General features: G+C 42.9%; 1 protein-coding gene across 4 annotated transcripts in view; it reads right to left on the bottom strand.

The window, feature by feature from the left end:
• CALD1 (caldesmon 1) overlaps nt 1–24,306 on the bottom strand; it is a 279,725-nt gene that overhangs the window by 242,117 nt on the left and 13,302 nt on the right. For 3 of the 4 annotated variants that reach the window (XM_068947889.1, XM_068947959.1, XM_068947898.1), the window contains one exon: nt 8,788–8,851. The gene's annotated coding sequence lies outside the window, so the exon portion shown is untranslated. Of the gene's footprint in view, nt 1–8,787; nt 8,852–24,239; nt 24,278–24,306 lie in introns of those variants that run through there. The other variant, XM_068947969.1, reaches the window with a different exon arrangement.

Genomic DNA, 24,306 nt, shown 5'->3' with positions numbered 1-24,306 from the left:
CTCGGCAGAAGGTTGTGCAGTGGTGATTACAGCTAGCTTCCCTGGCTACTGCTTAATATCAAATCCGAGTTTTTCCTCATCTCTCATCATAAATCCCTCTTGAAGGGACTGCCAAATGAATAAAAGGGAACACAAAAGAACATACAGGAATAGAAACACTCACAGAGGAAGTTAAACAAGTCTTCACTGCAATTAAACTGAAGCAAGGACACACCCAGAACAGTTAGCAATGCCCCTGAGCAGAGCTTTTCTTCCCATGCAAAGCTCTTTCCTCCCCTAGGGATTTCTTTAGAGAGGGCTTCCCCAGTCAACTTAATAACAGAGCAAAATTCCTGAAGCACTCTGACACCTCCCAATACTTTAAGTTAGTTAAACAGTTCTTCATGCCCCCCACCCCGCATGCAGTCTTTCACCCTTTCTTTTCCTGCTGCGCTGCTCTCAGTGCCCTTATTTCCCAGAAAGGAGCCACAGGAAACTGCTCCTGTGTTGGCCTGGCCTGGAAGCAGACCTCTCATTTTAAGCCTTCTCTTTGGACTAAACACTCATTTGCGATACTATTTGAATGGCATCATTTGAAGGACATCACTACAGCGCTCACAGCTTTTAAAAACTGCATCAGAAAGGCTCTTCAGTCCTCCCAGCTCAACAAAAATCAAAAACATATCTGTCAAAAATGTAAAATCATTCTTATAAATAAATACACAGATCTTCTACCAGTTAAAGTAAAATTATTTCTCAAGCTCAAAGTTGAAAACAGATGACAAGTACAGCACAGAGCATCTGATAATGTTTTGGTAGCACAGCTAAAACCACTTATAAGCACTGTTTTGGGATCCTTCTTCCACCCACCCTTAGAAATTCTCTATATTGAAAATTCTCTAAGCTAAAGCTCCTGAAGTTCTCAGTCCTTTTCCTGCCGTTGCTTGGTCACATTGAGGGCTTGTTTTCTTTCAGGACAGACATTCCCTGCTGTGCTTTTCCTGGTTTTGGACCATTTTTAATATTTATTTTAAGTTGCCTTAGCAACAGGGACTCACAGATGGTAAGAGTTAGAATGATGCCACAGGAGACATTTATCATAGCTTTGTATGATGTGAGCTCTTGTTCTCCAAGATTTTCCCCATACTGGACACTCCCCTGTTTATTTTATGATGACTATATTAATGAGTGCATATGCCTAATGAATAATGCAAGACTTTCAAATTTACCGGCACATGCTTAATGGTGTATGGTAATTGCATTAATAAGAAAGCGGCAATGTTTCTTTCCATTTCTCACTACTACTGGAAGGGCTAGGTTTCTGACACACATTCTTACCTCAGTCTAAAAATAAGTTACATTCATTTCAATTAATTAGTTAAAGGCGGCATTTAGTACACCATCAAGGTGAGTGGAACCCAGACTATGTAAGACTGAGTACTTCATACAACTTTACCCACTCAGGGTAATCATGTACATCAAGATAATCCAGTCACTCTAGGAAGGATTCAACAAACAAACAAAAAAAAAAAAACAGCCACCAGTATCATCAAGAGTGTGATATGCATCTATGTGACCCGAGTCTGAAAGGCGGACAATATTGGACTTGGGGTCACTCAACACCTCTGAACAGCAGGCCAACTTTCAAGTACTGACTTTGGAAAATATTAGCAGTTGTTATTCTACTTTGCATGAAGCCTGGGCCAGCTAAGACAGTTTTAGTTGTCAAAGGTGGGAATGTTTGGCTAAAAATAACACTAATACCTTCTCTCCAAATCTTCAAAGCCCCTGTATAGTGGAAAGTATTCAGAAGTTATCAATTTACAGAGAGACAGTTCCCTTCAGAAAGGTGAAATAACTCCTGCAAACAAATTGCTAGCAAGATGAACCAAGCTCAGGCCATGTCAGGCCCCCTGGGAATCCCCACCATCACCTCCTGGTAACAGACATGGGTAGTGCACAGAGAAGATACTTCTGTCTCACCAGCTTGGTCAGCCTCTGTGGTTAAGTGCATGCACAAAACAGTTGAATTCTCCCTTTGGAAGAAGGCCATTTGCTGCAATAGAGCAGCTCCAGAATAAAAAGGGAACTTTTAGTTCATAATATCCAAAGTACTGGAGTGTTTCAAGCATGTGTTTGTCTCCTATGGGTATAGCAGTCAGAATAACAGATGAGCTCTAGAGAATCAGCTATACAAAACATAGCACAATATCAGTGCAGCACCAATAAAAAAAAAAAAAAAAACCTAATATCTATCTTCTTTAGAGAAGCCTTCCATCCAAAAGATCTCAAAGTATTTGTTTCTGGTAGTGAAATTTCTATAAGTGGCCATCCTTATTTAAAAAGGCCCCCTCTTACTCATTAAGGCTATTATGGTTGGTATCTGTTCTTTCCCCAGCAAAGAGATACCCACATACATCAAGCACATTTCAGCTGTGCTTTGGGTAACTAGCCGCACCATCACCATGATCTCTGTTCAAACCTCATTCACGTCTTATGGAAAGGACTTCCACAACCTACTGAGCTACCCCTACAAACAGATCTTGCAATGCTAAGCATCTCTGCCTCTTCATCATGAAAGGGTTGCCTCCAGTGCTAAGACTAGCAAAGAGTGCTCAAGCAATGAAACCAAAGTCTCAGCATTAAAAAGACTGTAGATTAGAATTATGTAGCTGTGGCTTTGAATGAAGTTTATTGAAATAAAAACTTTAAGAACAAACATTTAATTACTGTGAACATTTTCTCTGTAAGGAGACATTACTTTGAACTCTAAAAGCAGCAAGTACTAGAGACTAGAAACCTCAGTAGAGCTAGGCTCACTCTGTAACGTACAAGCTGTTACAGAGAGATAATTGCTTGCAGTTCTGTAGGTAGAATGTCTAAAATGAAGATCAAATGCTCAGTTAACTGCTAAAATCACTAATACAGGGATTTGTCCTGCCCTTGACTACTGTATGTCTTGTTTCTCTTAAGTGTTTCCATTACTTCTTCGTAAAAACTAATGGAAAAACCTGCTACTCATTGCAGAACTGAAAACAAAGGATCTGGAATGTCAGGTAATGTTATTCAAAGGTAATAAATAGATGGTGAAACCAGAAAATCCAAAACAAAACTACCTACTACAAAAAGGTAGTGGGTCATGCATAGGCCAAGTGCCAAAAGAAACTACATTAGGTGATATGCTCACTGCCTACTGGGACCAGGGGCACAGGAAAGGGGAAAAAAATAAGGTGGATTCTACTCTGGGATCATAAAAATTGATTTTAAAAAAAATACATGTTACAGAATATTTATTGCTGGCATCCATAAAACAAGAACGCATGTAACATTTTGTTTCCAGGCTAAGTTTGGCCTACATACAGGATATAAATCCTATAAATAAAATGCTTTTTACCAGTAGCTCTGAGTATATTTAAAGAGTTGTCATTTAGAAGACTTCTATTAGAAGGTCTTCTAATAGAGCTAATCCTCAAAGTTAGAGCCACTGCCTGGATAGGTGGCAAAGCATAGGCAAGATCCTTGGAGAGGAACCCAACAGCTGGAAACAGAAGAGCAGAAAGAAGGAACAAGTTATTACACAGAACATTTGCTCCCATATCTGATTTAGTGGCAAGCCTGTACAAACTGTACAACAGTTCAGAGATTAGTGACGTTCTCCTGCATCTTTAGAGAGCGAGCCCACAACACCAAGCTGAATGCATCTGTATTAATATGCAATTGGTTTACCCAGGCTGCAGTTTTCAGCAAAAGTCTTCTCTACAGGCTCAGAGTACTTCTGCTTCCAGCTTCTTGGAAACATTGCCACTAGCCATGTTTTAGAGCAACCATCTGGCAATACATTACCATGGGGAAGTTTAGTTTGACCACAAATGCTTTTGGAAGATCTCCTCAAGACTAACTCTAGCCTTTGCAAGGGGTCTCACCTTGAGCTGCTCTTCACCTTGTTGCACTAATGGGTACCTGTGCGAAGCTACTAAATCAAAACAGTTAAGTCAGGTACTCATACTGCATTAAACAAGACACAGGGTAATATTAATTCGGACGCCCACATTCTTGCCCAATAGACTATTTAGAGCAGTTTTTTGCCTTTCAATCCTCAGATAAAAATCCAAGCATGTGGCTGTGAGAAGAGAACATACATAAAAATACTGGGCAGGAGCTGACTATTTCAGTCATTTTGGGCAAACCTGTCTGTTGGGCCACACTTCAGTCTGGCAATATATTTAGGCGTGAAAGCCACATGAGGCAATCCCTGTACCAAGGGGCTAATTGGTAATTAAAAAAGCTTTTCATTGTGACTAAAAATCAAAAGAGACACCAGACCAATTTCTAAACATGTGGCAGTGTAAACTGTATGTGGTTCCCTCCGTGATTTGCGCTTACATAAAGGTTTTGTTCATGCATCTTTTCTAACCCTTCATTGTGCATATGTTCATCACTGAGCAACTCAAAAGCTGCATAGAGCAAGTAGGTCTAATGCACACATTTAAAAAAATAAAAATTACCAAGCAACATTAAGAGTTTCTTGCTATTGGCCTATAGCTTGGAAGACATTGATTATGCCTTTTACCATCTCTCTCTCTCTATATATAAGTATATATATTTTTTATATATATATATAAATATATATAAGTGTGTGTGTGTATATATATATGTATGTAGCCATTTCAGCATTCTAAACACTAAAAAGCAACTTAGTTTGACTAGTGCTGTACATTTCGTAATTAACAGATGCCAGGCCCAAAACCTTTTCTTCCATATAAGGAGACTGGAGGATTTCTGTTCCCAGGAACTGGGTTCCCTTAAAATGAGTCAGCTGTGGTGGCAATTTTTTTTTTTTTTTAAAACAAAAACACTACACACAGTTTACTCCAAGCCCAGAAGGGCTGTCAGATTGCTTAAATAGTCAGATGAGAGTCTATGCACAGGAGGCAGTGCTGGATTTACATTGCAAGTGTCATGCCATCTGCTTATAAGCACTGGGAGCTAGTAGTATGGCATAGCTAATGGCACTCTAGGTGTGGATGTAGAAGAAGCGTTGGGGAGAGCTAAGGAAGGTAACAAAGCTCACTCACCTGGAGTAGGTTACAATCTAGATAAGTGATCTTAAAACTCCATTAGGAAAATAATCAGGCTCCCAACAGGTTCAGCAGAGAAATACTGACAGCTGTTCTGGAGACACCAGCAACAGGATGTACTGTCTTTATCCCATGCTTCTAAAGACTACCCTGAACCCCCACACCCATCCAAAGCTACAATTAACTGCACAAGCACAGCTCTCCAAAAATAACCTTGTCAGAACAGCCTCCTCAAACTGCAGCACATGTTTCCAAATCACCTGCAAGCAATTTACATTCAGAATTAGGGTGGTGTAGTCTCATCTCTCTAACTGCTAGGCCTGCAGACCCATCTTGTGATCCAATGGTCAAGCAGTCAAGCTAAGTCCTTTTTCTCACATATCAACACTGATCCTGCAAGCCAGGTGAGGCCTTCAGCCTCAGCAAGGAGCCATGAGGGTAGCCGTATGGAAGTGCATAAACACCATCACCACTAATAAGCAAGGACAAAAGGCTCCTCCTCTCTCCATCCATTGGATTCTGCAGGTTTAGCAGAAATTAAAACCAGTAAACAGATTTTTCCCAGTAATGTTTTGTACAAGAATGAGCGCTCCGGCAGAAAATTGCCAAACGGATTGGTGTCCCAGAGACCCTGGATTTTCTTTTCAGCTCTATCAATAGTATGTGGAGCAGAGATGCTTATGCAGCTCACCACTCTGCCTCAGCTGGCCCATCTATAAAATAAGTACAAAAAGTACTTTAACAGCTCCAAAAGTGAGTGGTTATTCAGCGTTACTCAGTTTCCAAACATTTGTAAAATTCTCTAAGAACTTGGGCTCTACCACCGCAGAGCAAGAGAAGCAAGGAGGCAGACAGCATCCAATAAGTTATCAGGAAAGCAAAGTGCATAAAAGGTATTAGCACAGAACTGAGTTATAGAGCTTTTTACATAATAATCTATAACTACCCAATAAAATGCAGTCTGGAACAAAACCACATAAAAAGACTTTGGGGCAAGGGAGGTAAGCATCAACACAGTGCTTTTGAAAGCTTCACTTAAGCATTAAGAGAGCTCTACTAATAGAGCTGGAAGATTATTTACTAGACGATATATACATTGTTCCCTTGCTAAGTCCAAACTAAATCTGTTTTTAACAAAACCCACTTGTTCAGAATGAGCAATCAATAACGAGTTATTTAGCCAGGGTTTTCTTTCCTTGTTGAAGGAAAAAGGGATGTCCCACCACCCCACCCAGCTTTCAAGAGTAACATGCAAACAAACAGAGCATTTGACACGTTTTCACTTTCTTAACACATGCATTGAGTAGAAGACACTGCTGACAGTGGAGCCTGTGATGCTGCCAAAGGCCCTCATCCAGCATATACTGCAGCCAGCAGAGACTCCCACAGCACACAGCATATTCTGAACAGCAGCCCATAATGGTTGGACATGCACAATACACCCTTTCATTCTTCACTTGTTGAAATATAGGGGCTTGGGAGGAGGCTGCATAACCCATATAGTCTTTGTTGCACTTCCAAAACAGAACAGCTGGGTAACTGTCTGCAGACATAAGACTGATGTGGACAGACATTGATACTGCATATTTTAAGTTATAAATAGAGCACACTATGCATGCTTTCCTTACCTCCAGCAACATCCTCCAAGTAGAGGCAGACTGACTGAAGAGACCCGTTTCTGAACGCTCATTAGTGATATTTTCACATGTCTAAAGGATTCACTACAATTGCACAAATCTGAGTTTCTGAAGTTAATCATCATTAGAGTAGAACAACTTCCTCCAAGTTTTGCTCTACAGTGGATAGATTTGAGCCAAATTTCTGCCAGATGCAACAGGGGTTTGTGCCCTGTGTGGCTGGCAACATGCTTGTTCTCACTGATTTCACAGAAAGGTAAAGGAGAACAGAAAATAGAAGACTGGGACTATATTCAAGCAGAAATGAAAGTATTCTCTTCACTAGTTACTACACTGAGATATACTTTGAAATCCTAGCAGATGGAAGTGCTACAAAAATTCATGTTTTAGGAAAACAGTTTATGGATTGTAAGCTAACCACTGATTCTACTTAGCTTGATTTAGTTTCCTTGTTAGGATAATTCAGAAAAAAAATGCTGCAGCTGAATCTTGTTTCTGAAGTGCCTTGACCACCATGGAGACATTGTGTAGTTGTGTACATAACTACTACTATTTTTCCTCAGTATATGCAACTACAGCAATGGTTTAACTCAAAAGGTTATCACACGCTGTCAAGTATAAGTGATCTTAAAGGCAGGTGCCCCTGCTTTTAAGGTGTCATAACAGTATTTGCTGCACAATATATTACACTTTTTATTCAGGAATATGCTTCAGAACATTACCAACATGACATGCCTGATGCATCAGAATTGCCTACGAGTACAGAGAATGAAATTAAAATATTTAACAATACCTGCCCAAGGGAAGCTTGAGCAGAAAGAAAATTCAGTAAACCAATCTCTAGTTTTCAATGTAAGAGAGTCAAGCAGCCTCCATATTCACAGCTGGAGCAATGAATAAGGGAAAGGAAGAACTTAATGTAGGAAGTCATTCCCATTTGGGATGAATCATCTTGCTGAAATCCAGAATTGTCAAGTCAAGTCAGCTCCATACAGTGGCATAATCATGGTAAAGTAGAATCACTTGCAGTAAGAAGGAGATTGAGAAAAATTTGACAAAACCATCAAAGACCCCATGAAGTCAGCTACATGGCTCACAAAGGACAAGCAGCTGAATCTGCCTATTTCACATACTAATTTAAGTTTCCTGTCATTTGAAGGCTTGATTGTACATTTAATAGTAATTTTCCCACTGGACTTGTGATAAAGTGTGTTATTTTAAACATCTAGTAGCCCATTTTGCACTTGAGTTATTCCCCTCCCCCCCCAAGAAAAAGCACATAGAATGGGGTTGAAGGAACGACTTCATAAACACTCCGGGCTTGATAAAGCAGCAAGGAGACCCAACTGTAGGGTCAGTGTCAACCTCTGTCTGGGAGAAGAGCAGCCTCAGCACATCCCAAACGCCCACGCACCCCAAAGGTGCATCTTCTACTCCTGAAGGCAGCAGCAATGAGCAGGAAGCTGTGCCCAAGAATGGGAAAGGACGATGTTTGAGGCATAACAGCCACTGCTTAGCTCTAAGCAGTTATTCCCCAACTGTCACCTGCAATTTTCTCTTGATGCATTTGATGCTGACCATTCTCAGGGAGATGTTACCAGATGCGACAGACCACTAGCATGATCCATCATGACAGCTCAGGCATTCCTATGGAAACCAGACAAGTTGCTCCATAACCAAGAGAGCTAACAAAGGCCAATTACCCATTGATTATAGCCCATACCCATGCACTTTCCTTCCTAGCATCACCAAAACCCTTGCAGCTTCTTCAGCTAGAGCTCCTTAACAGCTTCAGCGTTCATCTCCTGCACCACTTGCCGATTTCACTTCCCTATATCCTGTGGGCGTCTTTGCACTGTCAGGTCCTTTCATAGTGCCCAGCTGCTGGCCAGCCAAGGGGCAGCATGTAACAGAGCTGGTTCCCAGCTGTGGGGGCTGGTGGACCAGCTAACATTCACACACCAGTTAGCCAGCTGACAGGACAAACCAGACAAACGCTAAATTCATGTGGCACCTGCTGCTTCAGGAATGATATTTGTCTTAAAAAAAAAAAAAAACAAAGAGAGAGAGAAACAAAAAACCACAGAACTCACGATTTTTGAGGTGTCAATCCTCCAGCCAGCTTGAATCAAATTTAACCAACAGGTTTGAAAGAACCTGGGGAGAAGAGAGGAAATATCAGGTCACATACACTTTCCTACCAACTTCCTACACTTTCCTTTCCAAACTACCTTTTCCAAAAGAAATGCTTACAGATCAGCTTTGGATTTTCTAAATACTCACAATGAACTCTTACCCCAAAGGAGTAACAAACACCACTCAGAATCAATAATTTCAATATTTTTCATTGTAACCCCCTTTCAGCAGCCTGCAGCTTTCATGAAGGCCCCAGGCACATCACCCTACTCCCAGCGCTTTGACTGAGGGCAGCACTGGGAGGACACCCTTCCCCCCCTGGAAGGGCCCCAAGCCCCACCATGGGGACACCCAGTCCACCCCCTGCCCCGTGGCAGGGGTGAGGAGAAGCCAAACCTGGCCTACAGCCCCACTGCTGGGCCTGGCCACAGGCCCCACCAATCCCAGCCCCAAACACAAGATGCCTCCCAGCCCCAGCCCCCACCTGCTGGGGGAACCTCCTGGCCCAGCTGTGGCTCCCCACCAACCCCCTGCTCTCACCTACAAGTAGGTGGGGGGGAAGCCTCCCAACCTGGCCCAGCCCCACCACCCCAAACTGGCTTGGGGAGCCCCCACAGGCACCATGGCCCCCAGGGACCTGCAGCCCAACACCTTTCTCCCAAGGAAATTGCTAGTCTCATGTTCAAGAGCCTAATCCTAAGCCCATTAAATGCCACAGGAGTCTACCCATTTATTTCAGCTGGCTTTTTAAAGAGGAGGGCAGGATCTGCCACAGGATCCAAGAGCATTGCAGCTGAAGCTCTTACTAGATCATTAAAGTCACCAAAACAAAGATGAAGGTGCAGTAGCAAGGGATGGGAAAGTTTTGTAGCTATAACTAATATTTAAGATGAGAAAAAGTAAAAACCGCAAGGAAAGTTTACAATTAAAAAAATCCTATGAAGTTACTAGTTTTCTAAATAATCGGATTAACAGCCTAGTCCCAGAAAGGTAATCAGAGAAAACACGTTTAAGGAAAAACACACTAAGGCACAAAGATAGCACCAATGCATTCTCATTTTATAGCTAGCTCTCACACCAGTGTAGTTGATGCTGCATCCTACTTCAGTGGGAAGTCCTTCATGACTAGTTTATCCTGTGTTCACTTTTTTGCAAAATAGCCTGAAGGCAGGGAGTTAAAGGCTGTGAATAGAGTATTTTTCAGTCTGCTTTGTCCACCTGCAAATTTATTATGTGGAGAGCTATTCTTGCCTGTGCTGCAGGGTGGCTCTCCCCACTTCTGCCAACGCCCCTTCCCAGCCTGCTGGGGTTCAGAAGATCCATGTCATCAATGGACACTTCATACTGGCCTGGCTCACTTGGCTGAAACAGGTCACACATGCATCAGCCATGAAGTGGCAGTCATCTCCACCAGGAGCAATAGCAACCAGCACAGTCTGTTCTAGAAGAGGATGCCTATCCCAGGTTTTGGTGCTCTTTGGCAACATTTCTACACAATAGCCCAGACATTTAGTTATCCCCATATTTCGTTATTCCTTGACTTTCAAACTGGGTTATAGTTTCCTCTCAATGTGGTTGTTCATCATTTAAAACAGATAAATCCTTAGGTAGCATATGAAGGAATAAAAACCAGCTCATACAGATTATGCCTTCCTCCAGGCAACAAGCATTCATCTTACCTGAAGAATATAATAAGAAGGAACAATCTTATGTTGTAATTATTACATGTGCCTAGTTTTAAGATTAAAAAAGTTCTTATTCCCTGTCCACATGGACACCATGTGTGTAAGGAAATGCTTTAATTAAATTCATTGAACTACAATGTGAGCCATAATTTAAATAATAGAAAAATGAGGTATTGAATTTCCAAGGATATTTTGTAATTGGAATGAGAGCAGCTGCCAAAAGAAGACGAAAAAGCTCCAGGGCAAACACAGAGTCTATGGGTTCAGGCAACAGCAGGTAAGCAGAACCCTGGATCTGAGATTGATTACATGGGTTTGTCTTGTTTGAAGAAAAGAGTCTGAAGAATTAACAAAGTATTCTGCAATAAAACACATGTGCAAAAAACCAGACTCTGAACATGCTCTATTAATAAACTGAGCACAGCAGAATCCAGTCCTGTGAGGACACATTCTCCTGTGGTTAGAGCAGGAGGAATAGAGGCACTCTGTTTCCTAAGTGTGGTTTCACAGGATTTAGAATTGGTTCAGGTAGAGCCATTTAATATCTGACTAGACCTACAGTGCATGCTTAATTTTAGCTAATTCTAAGAAACAAATCCAGTTACATCTGCATTTTTGTTTGGACTAGAGTCATAGCATAGATGCAAGCAGTTTAGGAAAGCCTTCATGTTTTTTGCTGTTTCTATAACTCATTAGAAAATGTTCCCAGTGTAAATACAAGCCCTCAAAGTCAGGATTCCCATGATTTTTTCCTGCCATTGAAAACATCTTACTGCACGATCTGGGCAAGTATGCTAGTCATTTGAGGCTACTATGAAATCATTTCTGAGATTAAATCAGTACTTCCCTCCTCACAGGACACTGAGCAACAGGGGATTTTCAGTGTTTTCAGGGGTCATCAGAGGCAATAGGAGCACAAAACCAAGGAGAGCAGAAAGCACCAGAGCACAAAGAGCATGAAGACTGATAGGACCAAGCACCAAGGAAGCAATCACTAGACAGAATTACACTGTGCTAAGAGAAGTGAAATATTCTTTATTGACTAAAATCCACAATTTCATACTACTCAGAGCTATGAGAGCTAACCCTCCTTCCCCCTGTTTTGCAGCAACCATCATTTACTCAGCAATAACAATGTACAAAAACCGCCAAGAAAAGGATCTGAATGAAACCCTCATTCAAGTCCCACAGGCTACCCTAAAAATCACCTATAAAGAGCTTACAGTCCATTGTTCTAACTCAGTCACAAAGCCTAATAATGTTTTAAGTTTTTTTTTTTTAATAATTGGCCATATTTTGAGAGCACCTGGAGACAAAAGCTCATATGAGAATTATATTCTACCTTGCAAAATATGGTTTTACTATTGCATGGAAAGAAAACTACAAAATACAACCCAAGCATAGCCCTGAAGGTTCAAAACTGAACAGCAAATATAGATAACTTCATATTTTTGCTAAGTCTCATTAACTTAAGCCAAGTCCAGAATTTGGGAGGAGCCTGACTCATAATATTGGAATGTTCAGTGTCGTCAATATTGGACAAATTCACTGTCACACCTACCCTTTCTTACATTTCAGCCTGAACAGCAGAACAAAGTTCAGACCCAAATTCAGATTTGGAACCCAAAAGCCCAGGAATAATCAAATTTAATCAGATCTGCCATGAAGGTATGAACCATCTCTGGTGAACAAAGACAACCCCTTTTCAAGTAAGCAATCTACTGGGGAGAGAAAAAAAATAGCAGTAAGTACTATAAACGGTCCAATTGTTTTCATTTAAACATGATTGTTTCAAGCCCAAACAGTTGCCAAAATAAACCAGAATCCCCATAATGACATCATAACAGAAAAGGCAGCCTAAGTATCCCTTTCCTGAGGTAATGATATCATCTAATCAATTTAATTTCACGTTAATCGTGCAGCAATAGAAGAGGCAGGGTATTGGAGCATTAATTGCTACATGTCTTTACAGAGCCTTGAAAATTAAGCCCTGAGACTGAAGTCTGAAGACCTCCCTCAGAACTGAGTAGAGCAGAATCCCTTTAAGGCACATATATTTCTTATCTAAGCATGCAAGTATGTAAGCCTGCTTGTTTTAAATAAAGGAGTTTCTGATGAAACTTCTTTCAGACCTTGTCCCTCTCATTCACTAGCCAGACACACCAAGCTGGTCCCGTGGAGGCACACAGCTGCTCCAAGGCCTCTGTTTGTGCAAATGTGGAGCTATTGCATTTCCCCTTTAGCCAAGGACACAAAATGACTGTTTTAATTAGCTTTGGCTTCTTCTCCAGAAGCATAGGTTTACCAGGGATCATAAGATCAGTAAAGCCTACAAAAGAAAAAGTACAAGGACAGCTTGGTTCTTGAACCTACAACGTCACATGAACTAATCTAGACTCCCTACATTGCCCTTTCCAGAAAAGGTCTTAACAAGGCAATGAAGATAAACTTGAGCTGCATCATCTGCAACTTGTGCCTCTGTATTAGTCCACATTTCTGATGAGTCCCAAATAAGTCAAGCACCACTGTGCAGAAGGCAGCAGGGTGCACCCGGGATTGTGCTTTTTGCAATTACCACTCAAAGCAGCATGAATGCTTTGTACTGTCTTCAACTCTGCCTGCCTTTTGGTACAGATGAGGTGGTTTGTTCCTTAAGGGTACCTTTCCTTGCCACCACCCTAGGTCCCATATTTTTAAAAGCACTTTTAAGACAGTCCCTTTCATTAAGCTCAGCCACCACAGCTGGTTAAAACCCTTCCATCCAACACAAGACTCTTCTTGAAAGCATTCAGGAAGTTAAACCCTCACCCTTCCTGTCTTCCCACTCAATGCGCTTGCATCTATACCAAAAGCCATGATCCATATCCTCTAGGTAACTGCCTCATCTCTAGCAATCAATCCTCTTTCCACCATTCCAATTTGGAAATTCCTTCCAATCCTAAATCAGACTCTCCTCCTTGGACCCCAAATTATTTTTTCCTACTAATAGCAGTTTGGGGTTGATTAACATGCTGCAGTAAGAGCAGCCTGCATCTCTGCAGTATGAATACGTGCTCTGAGGGAGTTGCCTGGGAGAAGCATCAAGCTGCCTAGAATTGTCAGAGGAAAGGGGGTGCCAGCAATAAGACAGTACAAGCTGCTGGGAAGGTGCGGGGGGGAGGGGGGGAAGGGTAAAATTCCTCTTTAAGAACATTGCTTCGTTGAGATAAGGCTTCAGGGAGGTTGCTGGGTCTCAAAGGTCTTTCTGCCTATAAGTAAATAGAAAGGTAGAATAATTGCTTTGACAAAAAGCAAGTTACAGTCCCACCTACTGCTGCTGCACTGAATCCAAATCTGGGAGATACGTACCTCTGAGCCTACGGGAGCTAAACAGCATATTTCTTTCTCTGGTACTTCTTCCAGGACTTTGTTGTCCAGCAACCCCCTGTGCTGAGATTCATATTAAACACTTTAGGAGACCTGCCATGTGCAAGGGCATGAGCCATGCTGGCTATGCACCTCACAAATACCATTTACCTCTTCAAGGGCTGTTAAGACAAAGCAGCACAGACTTTGCAAGGGTACTTATTACCAACAATGTCTTTGAAGCTCATTTTGTCACTATCTTAAAATATACATCAGGATGGCAATTGAAATATCAGAAAAGGGTGATTTTCAAGAGCTTCTAGACATTTACGTAGATTAGATAAGCCCCTCAAAGTTTCAGCTGCATTGTTGACAGCAGCAAGCAAAGGTTCAGCTATTGAGAACTGTGGAGAGAATGTCTGATAAACGCCAGCAGTCCCAGACAACACAATACCCAATAGTATTATTAGTAGCCAGCCATTTATTCAGTTTGCCATTCACTGGTGCAGATATCCAGCGGTTTCCATTCAACCTTCCTCTCAGCTAGACCTCCAGGTGAGGTGGCTGACAGTAACCAGAGAAGTGCCACAGCTCAGACACAGCTGTCCGCAGCCTATGGGAGAAGTGGTGCTTGCTTTGGTCTTGTGGCTCTGTCACTAAACCCATTATAATGTTTTCAGCTTTATCAATCCTGACCAGAGCTCTCAGCTCCAATGCCCTCTGTGATGGGCTCCCCAAACAGTTACCTTTTGTAACCAGCCACCCTGAGGACACAAAGCACCTTCAAGCACAAAGATACAAGTCCCTTCACGTCACAATGTACTATATCCTTGCAAAATCTTTAGTGCCAGAAGCCACCAAGAATATCCAGAGCCTTTGAACAGAGGCCTTGTCACTGAGGAAACACTTCCACCAGAAGACCGCCAAGTTCCCTTTCTGGGTTATTTCTATGCTCCGCTCCCAATCCATTCCAGACTAGTGTTTCAGTGATAGCAGGGATGTTGCATCCTCCCCTCCCCCCACACTGAACTTTTCACTGCCTGAAAATCTCTTCTGGTCAGACACTAGAGAACCATTCCTGGCCATGGGACAGCCTTCTCCATGGAGAAGGGAAGTCCAGATGTTGCTGGATACATGCTTAGCATGAAACCTTCAAAGGCTACCTCATGTTGTAGCCGGCTGATTCCTTCTCAGAGCCTCACAAATAATACGGGACGCCCTGCTTTTGTTGCACTGATGTACATATTCATTGTCAAAGCAAGTGTATCAGAATTTTTTCTAAACACTGAAAAAAAAATAAAAAACCTTAGGGATATTTTTAGGTTTACTCACATTCTCTTAAAAATTGCTGAATAAATTCAAAGTAGAATGAATTATTCGATACTACTGCTAGTTTCTATAGTGAGCCATGAAGGATTTCAAAGTTAGACCACAAAGACAGCCTGGCCATTTGGTGCAACTTCTGGAGGAAGGCTTTCACTTTGGTCAACCCTAAACTTAACCCGTTCTGTCTAGCGTATTCTTGTTAGCTCTGCAGGACTCCATTCCGGACTTCATGAAAAGCTGGAGAGAAAGAGAGGATCTCGTTAAGAAATTGCTACAGTCAATGGAAGTCCTCCAAAATGGGTCAGACCCGCTAAGGTGCTCACCCACATCCAAAGCTTCCCGCTCCCCAGCTGGGGCTCAGACTCCACCTACCTGTGAGTCTACTCCTGAAATCACCAAGACTTGCATAGTAGTTGACAGGTAACACACACAACACCTGCACATCACAAAGAATCGTCATAGTGAACCAGGTTTCTTTTTGCCTAGCTGAATGAGCACATGGAGAAAGAGCAGATTGCTCAGGGATGGCAGCAGCGCTGGTGGGAAAAGGGAGACTGTTCCACTTGGGAAAGTTATTTCCAACAACTTTTGTCTGTAGATACGTATCTTCCATTTCCTTAAGGCACCTGCCCTCAAGTGTGAAAGTGGCTGTAGTTTCACATACACTTTGGGCTACCAGTACTCTCAGATGCCCCATAACCATGGCCATCACAAATAGATTTCCAGTGACAGCTGGCTTGAAGATGCCCCCTGGAAATGGAGCAAACTACTGCTTTGCAGCTGTCTGGGTCTGTGCCTACGCTTAGGGGATCCTGCAACACACGTTGCCCTTTGCACTGAACATACACTAGAGCATCCTTTTGGTGTCTGAAGCCTTTGTGGGATTTGCTCTACCTATGAGGGGCCACTTGTCCCTTCCACACACCCCACAGGAGCAGTGAAACTGCAGCTTCCCAAGGGGAGGCAGCACTGGCGTGGTTAGCCCCGATGTTAGGGCTGAGAAAAACACTGGGCCTCTCCTCTCCTCAGTGCTGGATAGAAAGTTGATTTTGGCAGCAAGTCCTCTCTTAGTGTCTTCTGCAAACACATGCAGATGCAATGACACATCCATTCACACGCACAGAGGGAAAAAACAGTTAGTTTCATTACTAACAGGGAATGTCTGTTACAGGCAGAGAAAGATGGTGCCAATTAGAGAGACTTGTCAATGTCATCTGAAACTGAGTTTAGGACTGGTTATGCCACAGGAAGAGGATGGAGCCAATGACATGGCGAGGGGCTGGAGCATGAGCCCCTAAACAGAGCCACTGCGGGGCTAGCGAATGTAGGAAATGAAAGACTTCCCAACCAAATCGCAGTTTTTATATTTTAACCAAGTTCTCAGGCTTCAGTTTTAATTGTGTTTTTCCTTGGTGTAAAGCACTTTTTTAAAAGCAACTTAGAGAGAGAAAATTACTGAAGAAACACAGTTATACGAGGCTTGGGACATTTAGAGCTAAAATGCTGACTGTTAGCTTGGGCAGTTCACAAATAGTACTTACGCAAGCTGGGAACTGCTTCACCACTGCCAGTACTCCTTTAACTCCTGACCCTTTCCTGGATGTCAGATGGGAATGATTTTTAGTCTATCCGGTCTGGACTGAATTTGATCCCAAGCACCAGGGCAAGGGAAGAAAAAAGTTTATTCTTTAAAAGCGTTACATACTGGATGCTTAAAATTTAACGCTTGCCCCTTAGAGCTATATTCCTAGCTCAGAGCTGGTAAGAAGCAACATGTTTTTTGCTTTAATCCTTTCCAAAGACACATTCCATAAATCGTTAGCATCCCTGCCAACCACTCAGTCTCTTAGTGAGCCCACATACCAGCTTTAAAGTAAGCTCTTCTAAAACCAATGCAACAGTCCTGTGGGTTAGGTTTATATTATTTCCAGATTCGTATAGCTGCAGGCTCCTTTTTAAAGTTGCAAATGATAAGTCATCTCTTTGTTGCCAGTTCTCTTTTTTTAAACTTTGTTTAAACATTGTTCACTGATGCACTTAGTGAAAAACAGACTGTACTAGCTGTAACATAGCTGTACATGCTGTAACAACAGGAATATGGTGCACATTTTGCAGCAGGAGGGATGAAGAATCCCTGCTTGGACAATTCAGTCTATTAATAACTCCAGGATAGATACCACTGCTTAGAAACAAATTCAAGTGCAGCAACAGAAGCAGTGTATCACACTGACAAAGCACCTTTCCTCTCGAAAGATACTGATTTCATATTCTCAGCAGCAAAGCCACAAACTGTCCCGAGCAACCATCCTAAAAAGTACAAGGGTGTGAAGGACTTCCCTATCCTCTCGTGCTGGCTACCCACAGAGAGAAAACAAGCATAATGCAGTCGCTCCTCCTTCTGGCACATGGGTTGGGCAAGGTCAGTGATCTTGCTTGTTCACCAATCACTTCATCTTTCCCTGCCTTGACCAGCGCAGAAATCAGGGAAATAGGCACCAAATACTTTCAATACATTGAAGTCCTCATTTTTTTCTCTATTTCCCGACAGATTCTAGCCCCTCATGAAGTGACATCACCCTCAGGGCGAGACACCGTCCTCACTGCGCCCTCCTGCTGCACAGCCCCATTAGGAAAGCATGTAAAGAGCGTGCATTAAGCCACATAGGAGGCCAGATTAAATGTGCTAGGTGGTTCCTCTTGGCCCTACACATGTATTTCTCTACGCATCACTTTTTAGAATTAAAACTGCAATAACATTCAGGAAAAGTCAGGTTCCCCAAGGTGAGCACAGGGCACCAGGGTCTCTGTTCGTTTGGTCTGGAGCTGAGACACGGGCTAGTGATGGGGATGGAGCGAAACAGGTCTGTTGTTACCGGCTTCTCGTGCCTGTACGATCTCAGTCCTCACAAACATTGGTGCTGGGGAGCGTCTGAAGTGGCAGCATTTAAAGGGTGGTGAGTGTTGGAACCTGCCTGGGCCTCAGAGATCTCCGCAAAGGAGACAGTAGCATTTACATTTCCATGGGGTAGGAGGGATTTTACAGCATGTGAAAGATACATGTAAAATGCAACAAAGTAACCAAACAAGAACATTCCGGGCAAAACTATAGCTGGGAACAGACAAAACTGTCTAAATTCTCAAATTTACTGGAAAAATGACACTACCCCAACAATTACACTGTAAAAACATAAATACTTGAAATGTTCCTCTTTTTTTCACCTTATACTTCCTTTCCTAGTTTTGTCCTCCCCTGTACTCTCCATCAGGCTTGCTCTGGCCCACCAAAATTCAGGTAGGGTTTGAGAAAGCATTTACCTGCCTCCCCAACAGGAGTTCATTTTCTCCTGCTCTCATGGAAGCTTTTGGCTTCCTCTGTTTTGAAAACCAGGCACTTTCCCCAGCTTCTCTCCAAAGTTTCGTACTGGAAGCAGAAACAAAGGAAAATGATGGCAGAAAACTCTAGAGAGGGATGCTACCACGCTATCTTCTGCTCTTAGTTCAGGGACCCATTCCACTCTCACCTGGTCTCGCCTGCAGGGAGCTTACACCAGTCCTGCTCCTTGGCAGTTGGAGGGGAACTCTTGCTATACTTAAAGCACATTCTGCTTTTATACTCCCAGCTGTGCATCTGTGTGTCGAGCTGTGCAGCGGTGCCCAGCTAAGAGACTAATTTTTTTTAGTGATACATAATCACAGTCTCATCAGCTTTGAACTTAACCTGCATAAACAGCAGGGAATTGGTACTAGAAGCTCCTGTCAGAGCTGGATTGAGACTAGTCGGCTTTTTGTCAGTGCGCTGTTTATCAGTATACTGTGTTTGACCCTTTTTATGGATCAGCTGGGAAACCAAAGCTCCCATGCCTGCCTGTGAACTCACACTCTGGTTCTGCAAACTTTTATATAAACAGCTTAATCCCACATACTTGACTGGTCTCCTAATTGAATATTTGCAAGACTTTGACCTTAGTGTAAACTGACTTCATTGGAGACCAGGCAGCAATTTCCATGCGTTAAAAGACAAGGATGGCATTTCAAATATCAAAAATGCATTTTCTCCATGCCTAAATTCACCCTGAATTTAGCTCTTGTCCCTCAAAACGTAGTGCTACAAGCCAACAGAGGAGCATGAGGATGCATAAAGAAAACAAGGGTCAGGCATGAAACTATAGTTGCTTAACAAGCATTCAAAGTTCTCGTTTGCTCCCTCTGTTGCACTAGAATAATTAGGCTGATGGCTTGGGGAATCACACAAAATCAGATACAGCACATTTGTTTCTAAAATTTTAGATCTCTAAGCATGAAAAGTCAGTGGGGTTCTTCAGAAGCCTGATTCAGCAGATTACACACTTCAGCACAGTGCAGCAGGTGGGACTCTCATGCACAATTAATGTGACTATTTATTAACCATGGGCATACGTAGGAACTGCTTAAGCAAACCACATCGGTGTGTTATAAAAGTAACATGTTGCTTGGAAGACTATAATACAGCAGCAAAGTCACATAATTGTTCTGCAGACAAATGTGTGTGAAGCTTGTGAGACTCAGCTTCCTGCTGCCAGTGCCTTAAGCCAAGTGCTGGGACGCTTTTGGGATAAACCTTGAGCTGGAATGAAACTCTTTGCCTTTTACTTCCCCTAAATGGTGTATCTGACTCACTTTATTTGGGGGACGTGCCTTGGTTGCTCACTGAATGTTTATCTAAGTTCTAATCATGTGACAAAAATAACCATTTTATAAATCCCCGGACTGCAGGGACCCAGATTCTGGTATCTCTCACGCAGATATAAATCCTGAGATCAGGCCTTGGACACGCTTTCACTTATGTAAGTATTTACTGACTGTGCCACAGCTACAACTCTTGCTACTAGCCACAGGACAGAGCACATTCACTCTTCGTTTTTTCCGGCACAATTGCTCACCATAGGATGGCAACGAATTTGCTGAGGCACCTTTTGGGTCACTGCATGAGAAAACGGATAGTCCTGTGGTTATTCTCCTGAAGCAAAACAGGTTCCTTGTTGTGTCGTAAATTAAGGCTTGAAGTAGGATGCTGCAGAAAATTCACTTAAACTTTCTCCCCGTTCCTGTTGTCTAGCTCTTAAAACGGATTTTCCTTCCCTCCTTCTGCCATTTTAGGCTGCAGTTTCCTGCCTGAGCACCAATGTCTTAACTATGTGCAAGCATAGTGTACAACATTGCCAGGTCAGGGTTTTGGACAGGGTTTTTCATTGCAGCTTCAATTCAAGCGATAGTATCCAAGACCTGCATCTGCTTTTGTAAAGCATACAAATCTGGGTGGGAAGAATGAGAATGACCAGGTCAGTTCCGATCTGGGCCCAATATTTCTTGCCTCGAGTTCTGCAGGCAAAGGTGAGTGAACGTGATGCCAGCCATTTTCTCCTGCTCTTGCAGAAGACGAGGCAGCTTTCTAAGCTGCCTAGTCGCTGATCGGCAGCGCTGATGCTCAGCCGTGCCGAAGATGGACTGTGGGGCGGGAGGTCCAGGACGGGAGCGTTCCTGGGGTCGGAGCCTCAGCTGGAGACACCCTGCTGCTCTCTGTAACAAAGGGACCAACAGGACCCAGCGGTACCCATGCCAGGCCTGAAAGGACACTAATTTGTTGACAGTTAACAGTACCAATATCTGAGAGAGATGCCATAACGTTCCAAGGAGTAAAAATAAAAAAAATGGAATGTATTTTTGAGTCAGATAGATTGGGTCTTTTTGGCTGATAGATATAGAGAAAAACAAAATGATAAGTCTTTTTAAGAAAGGGAACTAAAACACACTACTCTGAACCCTGCAGCTGCTCCTTAGAAAAGGGGTAGGTCATGGTACTCACTAGTACTCATTAGTAATTAAATCACATGTGGAGAAGAGATACAGACTTACTAATAAACCCAAGCAAGTCCCATTGCTGGCAGAATCTCTCAGTGACATCCATGGGTTTTGGATTAGACCCCTAATGAGCTGGATTTATCCCTTCAACTCTGGCTGAAGGTGCCAAAAGTGAATTAAAGGAACATAAAATAGGAGAGAAATTCCCACAGCAGCACTAAGTGCTTTAGCTGGTACTTTAGAGAGCATATTTTGCCAACAATAAAGCAGGACTGCTACAAGAGGGCCAATGATAGTTTGCTTTATCTATACTGCACCACGTCAAGCTACGCATTGGGTCCTCCTTACTTGTATGTCAGCTTCTCCCTAGTGACATGACCTAAAATAAGACTGCCAAGGCTATTAGCCCTTTTAAAGTGACAGAACACAACAAGAACCCTCATTACACTCTCTATTCAGCTGGATTTTTAAAATCTGTTTTAGACGGCGGGTTTGGCTTACTTCAGGAAAAGAGAAAAAAAGCCATGTCTTTGCTCAAGTATTGTTCATTCTGAGCACAATGGGTTGTGGTTTTTGTCCCCACAGTGCAACAGGTTTTCGACATACTGAATGGAAATACTAACTCACAGCTTTAAAATGGCAACGCATCACACTCTGGGGACTAGCATTTGCTTTTGAACTTGAGCAGTATAGACATTAAAAAGATCCGTATCTCTCATTTTGTCATGCACATGCAAAAGAAGTGTGTTTATCCTGTCCTGAGAGATCTCATTAGGAAACACATCTGACATTTTTATGAAGGACAATGTTTGCTCCATTTTCATTTAGGGTTTCTGGAGTATAAGCAAGCTCTGTATCACTTTTCACCTATGCAAAAGCTGCAGCTGTGTGACAAAAATCTGTAGTGCTGGTTGAGCATCATCCAGTATTAGCTGTACTGTAGCAGTATCTTGAATTCCTGCTCTGTCAACCGGACTCCTAAGGGCTGCGTGCGGTACAGAAACAACCTTGCTGCACCGTGCTTGTAAAATACAGGCATGTCAGCCCCAAGGAGGTCTGATACCAGCATGCACAACTGACCTGCTCATGCACAGCAAGCCAAATGCATCCTTGCTGGACTCCTTGTGAATGTGAAGCAGCCACTTTTTAGACTTACGTATGCCTGGCTATTGTAGGTGCACAAATCGATCTGGTACTATACAGCTGCCAGATGTCTAGAACTGACTAGGTCACTGGATTGCCAAGAAAAACAATAAGCTTTTTCCAGAAAGTAACTATGCTGGCAGGTCTACAACCTGCAGCAAAAGGAATCCGAGTCCAACCCATTTTTTTAGTATAACTGCAGATCACCATCCTCTCCTGGCTATGAAAGTAGGATGAAAGGAATTGCTCATCATCTTTGTAATTAAATTATATAGCTATAGTACACACACTGTAAAGCTCATAACAGTAGAAGTTGCTGTCACAGAGAAGTATAGGACAGCGGGTGTTTTGAAAGTAGATTTTTACATAGCTGCCCAAGACCACTTTAAGAAAGTGGAGAGAAATTCAGACTGCGTACCATTGAGTCTACTGTCCTGAAGTAACCAGCTACCACACCGCCAACTGCAGTGAAAAAACAAACACAAAAAAAAATAAAACCAGAAATCCCCATAATGTTCATCCAAGGATGTATTACACCGAGGCTGGCAAATTCACAAACTGCTATTCAGCATACTATAAGCAGGAAAATTGAGTCACTGCGGGAGGAAACGTGAAGCACCACGGGCTGGGGTTCCCCATTTAAAGGCCCCTTTCAATCAACCAAACTTTTGTATGTAACCTGCCAGCAACTGCTTTATTCAAGAGGATGATGGTATCTCAAAAGCTTTATGGTGCCCCTCATCTGCTGTAGGGCCCTCTCTGAGGAACGCTAAATGGCCATTCATTTAGGTAGCACACATATGGACAGCCTGCTGCTAATAGGTATAATTTCTGTGGAATTATGATGGTTGCAGATAAATGCAGTGCAATAGGCTGATGTTACACCTGGTCTCCTTCCTGGTATGTAATACTCCTCACTGGGTACTCACTGTCTCCTATAACTCCCCTTACCAGCAATATCATTTGCCAATGAGCGAACGGTTGCACAGCCCTGCATCCATGACTGCACACACCTCCAAGCGTTCCTCTTCCACCAAACTTGCAGTTATAAAAACAAACTGCAGCAGATTCACGGCTTCACTCAGCCTGTTTTGCATTGCAAGGACGGTACAATGCAGCCAAAGCACACCAGTGAATTTTACGCACAAACTCACTCATGGTCGGCTTTCTATTTCTGGCTGACCAAAACAGTTCAAACAATATTAATCCCTCAGGGGAAAGCACACGTCAAGGTTTAAAAGAAAATGCATTTTGGAGTAATCCAAACACACACAAAAATGCACTCAGTTGTACACTGTTGGCCCATCTCCGCAAACGAGGAAGGGCTGACACCACCCACAGAGCCTGGATCAGCTCCTTCTCCTCAGGGCTCAGTTTATCTTTCAAACACAAAACTATTTTCCTGACCAGAACAGACAACAGAAACCTTTCTCGTGCTGCTTCTCCCTGTCCTAGCCTCACTTCGCTGCTTAACACTCTCATACCTCACAAAAATCACCTTTTTGCTGGTGGTCTCTCAGCTGGTGCTAGGAAACACCTCCTCTCCTCAGCACCTCAGCTGGGTTTGATGGTGAAGCAGGGCTAGCAGCTCCTTGGACCGTTAAGGGATGTATCATCTATTCTAATTCTCTTTTCGGTAGCTCACCCAGCCAGCAGTGGATTTACCATAAGAACAGGGCTGAACCACCCTATTTCCACCCAGATCGCTAGATGCAGACACTCGCTCACACCTTCTAATGGGAAGATGCTGCACAGCCCTCAGGACCACTGAGGCTGTATCTAAGTCTGCCTTCATGGGGATGCAGACTGTTTCTCTGGTCATCTCAACACTGAAGACCCTCAGACCCTCTCCTCTGTCAAGCAGTGCCTGGGTCTCCAGAGGGACTTTGATGAGACGTCTCGCCCAGTGCCCTAGCAAGTGCTGCTGCTGGATGCGCTTGAGTTCTTGCTCCTGCCTAAGGTCTCTACTTCGTCTCCAAGGACTGCATTTCATCCACATCCTGCACATGTTCTGCCTTTCACCCTATGGAAAGGTAATATGAGCAAAACTCAGCTATTTTCATCAGACCTACCTGCCTTCTTCCCCTTCAGAAACTTGATCTTTGATCCCAATCCCTCCTCCAGTCCCTGGACTCTTGT

This window comes from Struthio camelus, chromosome 1, assembly GCF_040807025.1.
Source record: "Struthio camelus isolate bStrCam1 chromosome 1, bStrCam1.hap1, whole genome shotgun sequence".
NCBI lineage: Eukaryota > Metazoa > Chordata > Aves > Struthioniformes > Struthionidae > Struthio > Struthio camelus.
Note: the sequence above shows the minus strand (reverse complement) of the source record. Positions and strands in the feature narration are given on the sequence as shown.